The 13,536-nt window shown below is 40.9% G+C and overlaps 2 long non-coding RNA genes across 2 annotated transcripts; one reads left to right on the top strand and one right to left on the bottom strand.

The window, feature by feature from the left end:
- Nucleotides 1–1,100: 1,100 nt before the first annotated feature.
- On the top strand, nucleotides 1,101–6,732 carry LOC130586617 (uncharacterized). The gene is made up of 3 exons (XR_008966713.1): nucleotides 1,101–1,499; nucleotides 2,433–2,630; nucleotides 6,503–6,732. It is a non-coding gene; the product is annotated as an uncharacterized LOC130586617 (long non-coding RNA).
- LOC130586616 (uncharacterized) lies at nucleotides 3,729–13,530 on the bottom strand. Its single transcript, XR_008966712.1, has 3 exons — nucleotides 12,429–13,530; nucleotides 5,852–5,925; nucleotides 3,729–5,008 (listed from the first exon to the last, which is right to left on the bottom strand). It is a non-coding gene; the product is annotated as an uncharacterized LOC130586616 (long non-coding RNA).
- Nucleotides 13,531–13,536: the final 6 nt, after the last annotated feature.

The following is a 13,536-nucleotide window of genomic DNA, read 5'->3' as shown; positions in this document are numbered from 1 at the left end:
GCGTTTACAAATGTGGGTGGACTATCATATGTCCAAGCTCTGAGTAAGAAGAAATAGGAAAACATTACTGTAAAGAATCAGGAAAACAGCATAGTTTTTTGTGAGAGCTCTCAGCAATTTTTCTTTTCCTGGAATCATGAAATCTTTCTGTAATTAAGTGAAAAGCTTGTGGTGTTCCCATACCCATCTCTGGAGTAATTCCTTGCATTAAATGTATGCAGAGGCACAGCTTAGCTTGGCCAATAACAAGAGACCATCCTTGGTTTATTTTTCCTTGGGGATTTCCACACTACACCGGCTTTTTGTTTGACCTTTACATTTTCTTCTGAGGACAAGGGCTTGAWGTCTGCAGGATAACCAGAAATACCCAACACAGCTCTGGAGAAAACCTGCCCTGCTTTTGAGCACCAGGAGTAGCAAACATCTGGGGGTCATTTGAAACTGTAGCTGCTCACTCACAGTAGAAGACATGAAAGAARCAGTGAATGTTTCTTTTCTGGGTTGGAATTGATCTTTATCACCACTTTCCCTAAACTGTGTTAATAACAACCTCAGGGACAGGAGAAGCACGTACGCTTTGGAAGGCAGCAGTGGTTGCCCAGGTCACAGAAGTAAAGGAGGAATTTGGATCTGAGTTTTACTTGTTCTCTATCCTGAAGCATGAACCTCTTTTGTTGGAAGTAATTTTGTATGAAGTTTGACTGCAGKTCCTGAGGATACATAAAAATAAATCAAGTTAACAAGAAAAAGAAAGAAAAAATCCCTCCTCTAAGGCCTCAAAAAATGATTTCTACACTATACCTAAAAGAACTGTAAWTTTTTTYTTCTTTTTTGCCAGGGCTTTCARTTTTTAATTTAAGGTATATGAGAAGGTAGTTCGTGCTTCCCATAACATTTGGTCTAATATTTTTTATACTCGTGGTTGAAATAGTGCCTTTACCATGGCCCAGGTTGTTTCAGGAGCTGTTCCATCTGCTACTCAGAATATTCCGCTCCCTTAAATAGAATGAAGYCTTTCTAGGTCTTTCAATGCAGAGCCACAACATTGAAGGGAAAAAACCCATGGGAATCTTTTAGGGGTGTAAATGAAAATTGATGTTCATGTTGTTAAATCATTACGAGAAAAGTGTGAGCTGCTGCTTTTGCTGTTGTAGTGGAATAATGCAARTACCAGTTAAAGTTTTACAAGTTCCTGTAGCTGGAGCATGAACTGACACATTGCTATCTCAATAATCTGGCACACCCCACAGGTCTCTGTGCACCTTGGGCATGTTGGCTTGGAAGAATTTTACTTTTCTAAACGTTGGGGAGGTAGTAAGGCACAGATATAAAAGGCAATGCAAGATGTTCATGATGCAGGAGATTTTCTAAACTTTTCTTGACTACTTTTATAGGAACTTTTTCAGCACCACTGTGACAAGGCAGATTTCCAAAGCAGCATGTTTGAGTCCTGTTGCTGTTGGACATTAATGGTTGAATCCCTGTGATGCTTGGAAAAGGTACACTTGTATGGATAACAAAGGAATTCATTTTCCTTGTTCACAGATTTTTTTTTTTGAGGAATAGAACTACAAAAGCATTGCTTTCCCTAAGACAGAAACAAGGCCCACATATCAGACTTCCTTCCTTCCTTCCAAATGGACCATTCCTTTGCTGCACCTGGAGAGAATGCCAGTTGATAAAAACTGGATTTCAGTGAAGTCAGAGGGGAGCATGAAATCATTGCAGGAACAGACCACACAGAAACCCCACAGCACCAATTAAGGAAAGGTTCTTACCTGTCACAGACTAATTGTCTGGGGCCTACTGTTGTACATCTCAGATGTCTCCCTGCTGCTCAGAGAATCCTGAGCAAAGTAAATGTAAAGAGGGTCCTTCTGCATCTGTGCTGAAGTGCAAAGTGTTTGCAGAGTTGGACACTCACTCCTCTTGGCTGGGTCACCAGTGGGTGAGGGTTCTCTTAAGTGCTCCATTATTTTGGAAGTCACTTTAATGACTGCACACTGTAAAAGTTAAAGCAATTCTATGTCATGCACGATGAGCAATGTGACTTCTGCATGCTCACATGTAATGTGTGTCAGATTTCAGCTGGAAAACAAAACAAACCCCTCAAGGTTGCAGTCTGCTCTTTAGAAAAGCCACATGTTGGAACTTCAGAACCTGCAAATATCAGCTGTTTTCTGTGCATGATGAGAGCAGTGGAATCTGTGCCATATTCTGTCCTTTATTTCCTGGAATCTGGCTGTAGTAATGATCAGATGTGTGCTCCTGCCAAGTGCAGTTGGTCTTTGATCCACATGCAGATCTGTGCTTTTTTTTTCCTCATGGCATATCTCATTCTGACATAATTTTTGTAGAGTGTAACATAGATATGTAAATAAAGAATGACCTTTTCTAAAATTCGTCTTTGTTTGTTCTTGTATTACCTTCAGGTAACATGAAACAGTCTATAGACACCAAATGAAGAAGCATTGTGCAAGATGTAGCCTTTTGTGAAGCACTGAAAATCAAAATCCTCTGCACACATGGAAGAAGCAGATTCACACCTCCCTAGGAAGATGAGCAGAAGTGATCAGTCACTGTTGCCAGGAACATTCTGCCTTTGTCAGAAGAGCTCTCAAGGAGCCCAGGTATTCTCATTTCATCCTTCAGCACACATTCCATGTTCCATATATATTTCCTATCCTATTTTATGTGTTCTTATCCACTGCTGCTGCCTCCTTTACTAGAGTGTGTTAATTTTTTAAATTATCAGACTGTAGATGTAAATTACCATAGYAAACTGAGCCTGAGCCATTCAGGAACTGCCTCCCTGTCTCTTCTGGCTCATCTTTTCCTTCCCAAGAGGCAGTGGCACATGGAGCAGGTGGGGCTGAAGGCAAAGACAGCAGCTGCCTCAGCTGTCAAACACTGCACTGGTTGTGTTCCTGAGTTTGTACCAGTTCAGTCAAGGAAAAGTTCCAAATAAGTATTATTAAGTGTTAAAAGAAGTGAGAAAGCCTGGTTAAACCACTCAGATGTCTTCAGCTGGATGTCTTGGAATTATTCTGTTGCTTTCTGTATTTCAAGGTGGCCAGCAGGGTAGTGGAAGAATTTCTCAGTGATCCTGGCATGAACCTCAGGGATCTGTGCCTCAGGGACAACTCTGTGTGAAGCATTTGTGTTCTTGGGCAGCTTGGAGGCATTTTCATACTACACTTATTTTACTGGAGATCTTCTAGCCACTGAAGTCACTCTAAAATAATCTGTAGAGAAGTCTCAAGCTTTGATTTCTGAAGTGTTTTCCTAAAATAAGAAAAAATCGGAGACAGTGGCAGTACAGGAACAAGCTCTGAGGATTTCTCCTAGGGCTGCATTTTCCATCCCATGTTTCTGGGCCCAGCTAATGCACATTTGTGTCCCACAAAAGCCCCCAGACTCACAGCAAAGCAGGGACTAAATGCATCAAAAGGCTTTTTGTGAAAATATTGACAATGCTATGAACTAACTTTGCGTTAACCTGCTCAAGAACAGAGAACAAGAATTCTGAATGCCAAAATATAGGGAGATGTGTGAAAGGGAAAACTTACACAAAAGTAGGCAGGCTGAATAAAACTCTTTATCTTTRAGCCACACAAGTCATGGTAATTAAATTAGGTCAGGCTGGCTATAAAGCTACAAAAAGCAGGCTGTAACTAATTTAGAAAGAGACAGAGAAGACCTGAAAACAGATTGACAGCCCCTTATTTTTTATCTAATCAAGACAACAAAAATTAAGAGAGAAAAAGGGAAAAGATAAAGAAATCTCATGTTGATTTATCAAGGTTTTCTCTCAAACCAATTAGGATAGACAAAAGCACGTAGTCACATCTTTGATGTGTGAAGGTTTGCACATTGTTCTTAGTGCTAATGGGGGTTTACATGCATACTTTACCCTTGAGAAAAACAGAATAATTGAATACCTTAAAGTTCAGAAATTGGTGGAAACCCCAACAAAGAATAACAAGATCAGACCTTTATCATTCCAGTATCATTTTACTGAATCTTTCTGAGCATCCATATCATCTGCTGCTATTGGAGAGAAATCCTAAGCATCAGTGAAGAGACAATYAGATGTTYATTTAAAACCATTTATTCATAAATYCCACCTGCCAGTTTGTATTAAACATCCTTTTTGAGAATGGTTTCAAATATTTTCTTTGAATTTGAATGTGACAGGTTGTACAGGGTGTGGGAAATACCATTTTGTAAAGTTAAGAAGGGAAAGATTAGGATTTTATTTGTAGTGTGGACCAAGTCTAATTAAACAAGGTTTAAAATAATATTTTGGTTGATTTCTATAATAGTTCTCGTTCCCCTAGTGATTAGAAAAATTAGYATTCTAGGGCTGTCTGAAGGGTGAAGAGGAGTGTGTGAACAAAAAGGGGGAAGGGCACAGACAAAAAGCCCAGCTTGCTTTGTGTTGGTGTTTAATACCAACAACCCTTTCCCATTCTGCTTCTCTTTTATGCMTCTTTTAGTTTTAGGGAACTTCTAAAGGTTTTCCAGCAGCAGATGAYGCTCAGCCACTACATTCATCTGAAATAAGATACGAACTTTGCCCTGGGAAGAAAATATTTGAAGTTTCAACACAATTAAGGGTTGCAAATTCTCTGTGAAAATGGAAATTCCCTCCTATTTCTACCAATAGGTCCCGAGGGTGAAGTTTTGACYCTGGTGCAGTGAATGGAACCTTCACTCTATTTCATTGAGACAAGAGCTGTCCCTCATCACAGCTTGCAGTTCCAGCAGTGAAATGTGGTGGGGAAAGGAGAAACTGTTTCCTTGGGCTGTTACCATTAAGTATCAACTTTTCCAGGCAATGAGCAAGGCTTGGAGAGATGATCAGAAAAGAGACACAAAGTCACCAACGGGGAGCAGCGACATTGCGCATTTCTCCTCTCCTGCAGGAAAATGTAGAGAGAACAGCGTTGGTCAGAGCGGGGCTGTCATTTTCAGAGCTGAATGGAGCCTGTAAGCAGGTTTGTTTCTGTTGGAGACAAAATGAAGCTCTTGCCCTTTGATTAGCAGAACATTCAAAGCTCATCAGCTGAAAGTCAGAATTGAACAAGAATTTGCAAAACTAATTAATAGAACCTCAGAGCATTGGCCCAGAATTTGACCCAAACACAAGCTCCCTTACTAACATCTTACTTACTAAGATCTTACTTTTTGTGTACTTAACGTTTGAGTGAACATGGTCCAGCTCAGATTATGTCTGAGAAGGACTGAAGAACCATGACCCGGTGCACAATCTGCTAAAAATCATAACATGAACCAGACTTTGAGAGAGAAACCACACAACCAAGACTGAGCTCCCAAGATTTCAGTGTTGCAGTTTATTGCTCACTGAGCTTTTCACATGCAGCCAGTGTGAACCAARGAACTGAATTAAACCTGCTGAGTTTTGACAGATTTGCTTTTATTTCATTTTTATTGTATAAAGGTAAAAGGAGACCTGCCAGCTGACTATAGATACAGGATCTGTGGGATTTGGACAATAATATCTAATGTTTTACAGTGTTTCTTTAAAAAGATCCCTCCTATTTAACTAGAAGCTGTAATTTCTATTTTTTTTTCTGTTTTAGGCTTAAGATAAATTGGAGGTGGCACAGAGCAGTGGAAGAGCAACAGCCTTTAGAAGCCCTCTCCAAAGTTAGAGTTTGAAATACTTTCCAARCATCTGCATGAGCAGCATTCCATCAACCTTCCAGCCCCCTTGTTGAAAAAAATGTGTCCTTTAATCTAAACCATGCTCCCTGGGATTTCCTAATGTAGATAATTCTTCATTTTCTTTTTATATTTTGCCAGTGAGAAACTGAGAGGTCCTTACCTCTGAGTCCTTTTCACAAACTGTTTCTTTTAGTCCTGGCACGATGCTGTACGTTTTCATTGCACGGGAATCTCCTCAAACAAAGGAAAAATATGAGACTGTCAGATCAGATTTCATATATTGTTCTTGGCATTGCACACACTAGACCTGSTACACAGTGAATTTTGAAAGCCTCTGATCTTTTATAACCATTTCCAGTCTTAAACATACATTTAAAAGTTCCTCCTCTGCAGTCACGGGGACAATGACTTTGAAAGCTGAGGTAATTTGGATGTTTTCTTTCTGTAAAGACATAGGGAGTGATCCATTACACCCATAAATCATCTCCAATGTTTCATTATTATTTCTGCAATATTTCATATTGTTTTATTAAGACTCTGAATTTATTTCTTTCACTTTTGTTGGTTTTTTTTTCCTCTTTCCTGCTAGCGATATATAATGCTTTAGAACTTTAAATCAAGGTGCTTAGCTGTGCCTGTGGGAAGGAACGCTGACAGCAGGTTCAGAGTGGTGAGCTCTGCTCTGTAAAACAGACACACCAAGGACACCAAATCCTCTCTGTGTGGAACCCAATGACCATGCATGAGCACCTCAGTTATTAACCAGCCTGAGAAGTGTGATTTGTCTTTGYTGTATTCCTTCTTAATGCAGGGAAATCAACCCAGCTGAAGAGATGCTGACCTGCTGAGGCTTAACTAGAAGATCCCTTGACACAAATTCCTGTAAGTGTATTTATACAGGGTTATTTATAACCCTTGGCCAATTCCAAGGGCCTGAGGATTCCTAGAGCTGAAAGCGTGAGCYCTGACAACTACAGTCTAAATTAAGTGAAAATGCTGAATTTAGCAGAGAACACAGACAGAAATTCCGTGTCACTTGTGGGATTGTAACTTGGCAATTGGTTCAGAGATCAGTCACACACAGCTTCTTTGGGAAAGAGGAATAAGTTTTCTGGAACAACTGGCAGAGGTGACAGGTTATTCAGATGTGTTTTCTGACTRCCAACAAAACAAAAAGCATATTATCTTTTAATGCTTGTGTTATAAACAACTTGCATCCACTTCTGAATCCCCTCCCGCCTTCCTTCACTCATGTGAACACTTTAAACAGGGAGGCCAGTCTCTGAAATCATGTTTGTCCTTTTCTTATCTGTACTATTCACAGCCAGGTCAGAGTAGAATATCCGTGTAACTTTGTTACAAATACAGGGGACTCTTTGATTGCTGCTGCCACTGCTTCCTAACCCATTCCTTAGTAACCTTTTCCTCCTGACTCGGAGATCAGTAACTTGCTTAGAAGGATTATTTCTATCCTTTCTGTTTTTCAATTCCTTTCAGTTTTTCTTGGCCAAGCTTTCCAGAACTCAGGTGCAAGTCCTTCCTGGTCTCCATACCAAGTGTTGGTGTTTTACCCCAGCATTTCTTTTGACTGATCCTGTTAGCAGCTCACAGCCTGGTATTTTCCAGTTTCAGATAGTATATTCTGCTGCCATATTGTATTTCAATGTAGCTACTTTCACTGATGTTTGGAACTTCGTGAGTAGAGTTTCCTTCACCTTTTGTCTTCATCATGATGAGCTYTCCTACCTCTCTTCACTGGTTTATTTTCCATCAGATGGCTGTTTCTTCCCTCCATACTGAAACATTGTTCTACATCAGCAAGAACAAGGCAATGTCAAGTCTTGAAGGTTCAAGAGCTCCTCCAGCTCAATACCAAAGTCATGGCTGGGTTGAGTAGGGACATTAAATATTGGGAATAAATCCTCATGGGYTCTCTTGAGAGGAGACTCTGCTAGTCTCTTATTTTAGAGAAATTCCAAATTTAGCTCAGCTCTTTTTCCTCCACTGAAAAGACATGTGTAATGTTTCCAAGAAAAAGACATTAAAACATTTCTCATTAATAAGGTTTATTGGGATAATAATGCCTATGCTGCTCTTAACAACAGGCAAGGAGAGGCCATTGCCTGGAGAAACTCTGCAACTCATTAGCACTGGTTTTATCTTTCCTTCAAAGAAGGAAGAACAAAAATCTGACTGATACGCCATCCAATGCTCTCTGAAAAGAAACAACTCTGCAGCCAGACCATTCCTTCCCTCACAACAAACCCAGACAARGAGAACTCATGCATTAACTTTTTTTGATTTTCAAAGAAAAAAGCCTACAATTTAACTAAGAAATGTTTTAGATTTAGAAAATGGGATGTTTTTTGCTTTTGGAGACAAAACATCAGAGCACCAAAGAAAGGACAGTGCACAGAAATCCGACAAGTTTATCAGTGAGTGTAATGTGGAGGAAAGCAGTCATTAGTGAAGTGTTTTAGGGGAGGATTCAGGTGTTTAACACATCCCTAAGCTTTGCTCTGAGTGGTGGGGCAGCAAATCTGTGAGGTTTGCTCAGAGTGGTTCACCTGGTGAGCAGGCCCATCAGGGAAGCTGCTGCACAGCACCAGGTTCAGGATGGAGATCACTGCACCCCTTACCCTTATCCTCAGGTCAGGCCCTCCTCCATCCATTAGCTGTCTTTGCTTTCCTCCCACTTTCAGAAGCCCCTGAGATGATCTGCAAATAAAAGGGCCTCTTGTGCTTCAAATCCCTCAGTGTGGCTGGAGCTGTGATCTCCTGAAGTTCAGCAAAGCAGGGCAGCCCAAGAGCACTGTGGTCTCGCTGTGGGATGGCCTAAGCAGCCCTGGACCCGAGACACCCCCTCCTGCATTATTGGGACATTGTCATGGTATGGGCTGGTAAAGGCATCACTTCAGCTCCCAGAGACAAGTAGGATTCTCACAAATAACAGGTGAACTTAATTCTATTCCATTTTTTAAACGTTTTGTTAAAGTGCTTTACCATTTTGGGAAAAGAAGAAGGGGAAGAGTTACCCAAAGGAAAAGCTGAACAAGGCCCAGGGGAACACATAGCCAGCACATGTTGCACTTGAGCTATTTTCAGCTGGASTGTGCAGATTCCAGTCTCCTGAGGGTGTCTTACTTTGGGATCCTCATGTAGAATTCTCTTCAGTGGAGAGGGAACTTTTKTAAAGTTACTTTTGTTTGAGTAAAATACTGCTGTGCTTTGCTTTGATAGTTTAAGACATTTTATCACTAGAGGTGGTCTTTAATATGCTTCTTAAGCCGTAACTCCTGGGACCACCTCATTCCTTAGAGCTCTTCCTCTGGSCAGGAATGTTGCAGCTCAGCACAGCTCAGCACTATATGCTCCATTAAAGGAGCTTATGTAGCATCCTACAGGCCTRGGGGTCCAGTGGGAGCCTTTGGCACACACAAAAATACTTTGGAAAACTGTGAGAATGCTGATGACCTGACAATGATTTGTATTACTGCATTAGAAAAATAAATAGTATGGCAGAACCTGTCAGGATGGATAAAACAAAGATTTGCCAGTGACTGTGCTGTGCAGCTTTCCAAAGCACTAACGTGCTGCTTAGCCCAGGCCTCTGTTTCATCCAAACCCTCATAAAAATTTATTGCAGATRGATACTAAGAACCTTCAGGAAAATCCTTTGCTGTTTCAACACATCTCTGCCTTATGATGTCTGCCTTTTTTCCCCTCCCCCAGCAGAAAAGGTTTTCTCCAGCCCAACAAATGACAAAGAATTTATTGGTTTATCAAGGATATCCGTGTCCCTGCTCAACACAAAGCCAGTGTGGGCTCAGAGGGACAGACACCCTGCYCTTCTCATGGTGGCAGCTTAGACAATCTCAAAGCCCCCTGTCCCTTTGGCCCTGGCACAAATACTGCCTGTGCCAACACTTACAGAWGGCCACTGTAAACCCCACTGACCTCAAAGGCCTGCCCAGGTTCAGGATGGGCTCCTGAGCACTTCATTTGCAGAACCAAGCTCTTGCCTAGCCACATGTCTGTCATCATCTGTCATCACAGAGCTAGGAGGTCAAGCTTGATAGTGTAATTTAGTCTGGGATAACTTGGAAAACTAGGCTTTTTAAAYATGGAAAAATCATGACAAGCATGTACAAGCATTTTGAGTGATTGGCACTCTGTAATGAATAGCATGAGAAGAAATTTTCTCATTAAAAAATACTGAAAAGTATAAAATCTCCTTGTTTAATAGCAAGCAATAGGACAAGTGCAAGAGTTAGCCAACTATCTGATTCAGTTACACATGTCCTGAATCCAGACTGAATGTGTAGAGATGTAGTATGATTTTAATAATATAACTATTTTCATTCATTTCAAGAGATTACAGATAGAGACTCTCTTATAAGAGAACACTTTTTGCTGTGTTATAATCTCAGTTTCACATTGCCTCTGAAGAGTGTTCTGTGCCTTCCTGGCAGCAGTAGGTYAAAGCTCCAGATAACATGTCAGACTGACTGCACATTCAGGACTGGCCCCCTTCACAGTTGTTAAAGCTTTACAGAGCCTCAAAACAAATCCAGATGGACAGGAACTGTGACTGCCACTTGTGAAACAGTATAATCCAGCACAATACACCAAGCAGGSTAAGTGGGAAGGAAAACAAGTTCTGAATAGAGGACCTCCTTGGAATATTGGATCAGCCATCAGACACACCAGTTCTGTTTAGACAGGCCTGTTACACACACCCAAATGTTGTGCAAAACAAAGCACACCCCATCCTTTCACCACTGCAGCTCCAAAACACCTCTGCCCGAGGGTGGCCTTCACCCTGCCTGAGGCACTGTTTGTGTCTACATCTTTATTCACAAACTGAAGCATTGCTTTCCACCGTTTTTGGCAAAGCTGAGACACACGAGCCATGTTCTTCCTCTCAAAGYAATGTCATATCTTGGCAGTATTACTTTGGTTTAACTTTTTCAAATATGAAAAGTATTAACAAACAGATCACTTTTCACTGTGCTGCCACCAGTGGATTTCCCCACACAAGGCTGCTTGTGTGACACAGGGATTAYCATAAATAACATCACCATTGCAGAGAACCTGGTCAAGAGAAAGCTTGTTATTTGAAATTGTTCACTTGGGGGATAATGCCTGCTGAACACAATGTAATGCAATACATAGTGACTTTTTTACTTTTGTGCTGTACTTTTTTTTCTTGTGTACAGTATGCATGCATCACAACAGGGTGATTAGGTGATGAAGCCGTAATAGAAGAAAAAAACAAACCCTGAATCTSTGGCTTCATTCCTCACTCCCACTGGGATGGGTGCCTAATTTAACTGAAGTTAATTCCAGTGCTGACTCCTCCTTACTCCTGTTGGCACAGACAGATTCCAGTTCAGTGGGCATTCTCAATCACTTCCTTACTTATCACATTTCACAAATTTCCAAACAGTTAAAAAAATGGTTTGGGAAATTGTGATTTTAAATCCTGATATTTCCTCGCCTTTCCTGCCTTCCTCCCTTTCCTTTCAGTTCCCAGTAGTCACATTCTTTGCTAAAACATTGGTGCAACTGCTCAGTTACACACCTGCTGCTCACAGTATGTTTGGAAAATGCATCGTGTCTCCCACCACATGCCATTAGTGATGTGTTTTAGTTTGCTGATTTGCAGAAAACATTGTTTGCCATCTGTCTCAAGACACCCTGCTCCTCTTTTTCAAGCAATTGGCTGGGGGAGCTATGATTATTTAAATTGTCTTTTGGTCTTTTTGCATCATGATTAGAGATTGGCATGTGAATTMTTTAATTAAGCTGTGAATATCTGCATATTGCTCAGTTACACAAATACTGTGTCATTCAGCTATTTATTACTAACAAATTTAATTACCACTAAAAAAAGCTTAATTGAAAGCTCAATAATCTTGGAGTCCTTTGACCAGCTCTAGCATATCCATAGAACACCATTCTGTTGAATAAGGAAGCCACTGTTGAGGCTTTTGTCATAGCAAAAAAAAAAGGAAAAAGAAGTTCTGATATTTTTGTTTCTCTTCACGTCACAAAACTGCAGCCTGAGGCATTTTGGCTGGACTCCGTTCTGTGCCCGAGGTGCCCAAGCCACTCACTTTTGGTCACATGGAAATGTGCTGAACAAATCCACATCATAAACAAAAGCACACTGGGGCTTCCGYGGGCAAAGCACAAGAACAGAATATTAACCACAGGTCCTGCCTGGATGAAAATGGCTTTTGCTCGGTCATGGCACATAAYGAGGTTTCATGCCTCTCTTTTTGGCATGTGTGGTGCCACAGACCCCCAGAACCTTATTTTATTCAGATATCTGCTTCTTAATGAGCTGATCTTCAGAGGAGCAGCTCTTTACTGATCCATTGCTCCCTTACACCTTCAGGACATGATTTTCTCTCACAATGCTCCAGGAAACTCCCTGCATCTCAAAACATGAGCAGTGGCAAGAACACTCATGCACTCAATCATGGGATTCCCTCACTGTGCTGCAGAAACTATTAAAAAATGGAATCACTCCCTCAAATGGCTTCAGCAGTGATGAGGGACTCAGGTACCTGAGGAAAAACACTGTATCATTAAACAATACTGTTTCAAACATCACTACATCCAAAAAGTGATAAAAGAGATTTAAATGCCTCTTTTTCACGCTTTGGGCTGTATTTACCTCACACTTCTGCATTTTTCGGGTTTGCACTTTTGGCATGGGAGGAGCTCACCATGTATGAGCTAAATGGTCAAATGCATTTCCTTCACCCATTCCTTCTGTCCCAGCTCTTGCAGTTGTGAAAATGTTCCAACACTYCCTTAGTGAATTATGGCTGTATGTGGCAGACTGGGAAAGGAGAGAAAGAAGAGACTTCATGACTTGGCTCCTCCCTGTAGATTGTGTCTTAATTTTTCAAGTCTTGCTTTAAATCTTATCCAGAAATGCCCCATTTAAGATCAGCTACATCCTAAATTTACCATGTTTCCAAAATAACTCAAAGATGGCTTTGTTAGACATCAACAATTAAGTGATCAATTTTAAAATACTTTTTTTTCCTTGACATTTTTTTCAGTAAATTTGCTTCTTGAATCAAAAAGTAACAGAGATGAAGAACAGTTGGAAGTATTGAGCTAACCAATATGGCCCACATAATGAAGAGACCCTTCTATTTGTAACACCATTAAAAGGTAACATAAAAGCTTTGTTTGACACAGAATATAGGCACAGACCAGTGAAAATAACAGAGTTGAATATGCAAATAACTGTTCTCTGACAAGATTCTGAATTAGTAAATTGTGAATCTAAAGTCATAATTSGTGTCAGTTTTCCAGATGAAGGATAAGGATTTAGGATTATGGAAATGATGGGTTAGTTTTTTTCTCTGTCATCAGACTACAAAAATAAAAGAAGGACAGAGGAGAGGATTTTGGGGACCACAGCTACTCAGAAACCTTCCTGTCCTCTGTCTTTCCCAGCCTTTTCGTTTCCTTTCAGGCCCATTTGGACAATCATCAGTCAYTCTCCCTTTAGTCTATTTTGGTGATGTTCTGTGGGTTTCCAGCTTATTTTTGCATAACCTGAGAAGTCTGTATTTGCATCACAGGCCAACCAAACTGTTGAATTATTTCCCGGGAGCTTTGCTCTGTTCCCTGGGGGGCAGCACTGCATTGCCCCAGTGCAGGGCTGGTCAGCACTGCCCCCAGAGCTGGCTGATCTGCAGGAACTGGAACCCAGCTGAGCCCACTGCACACAGCTACAGTGGGGTTTACACAACTGCAGGGCAGATGGCAGCTATCTAAGGTGCTTACACTGAAATAACTTGCTGCTTTTTCTTTTTT

The sequence above is a fragment of the Malurus melanocephalus genome, unplaced genomic scaffold, assembly GCF_030028575.1.
Source record: "Malurus melanocephalus ecotype Western Australia unplaced genomic scaffold, MMel_1.1 scaffold_1225, whole genome shotgun sequence".
In the NCBI taxonomy this organism is placed as follows: domain Eukaryota; kingdom Metazoa; phylum Chordata; class Aves; order Passeriformes; family Maluridae; genus Malurus; species Malurus melanocephalus.
The sequence above is the reverse complement of the archived record's forward strand: the minus strand, read 5'-3'. Positions and strand labels throughout refer to the sequence as shown.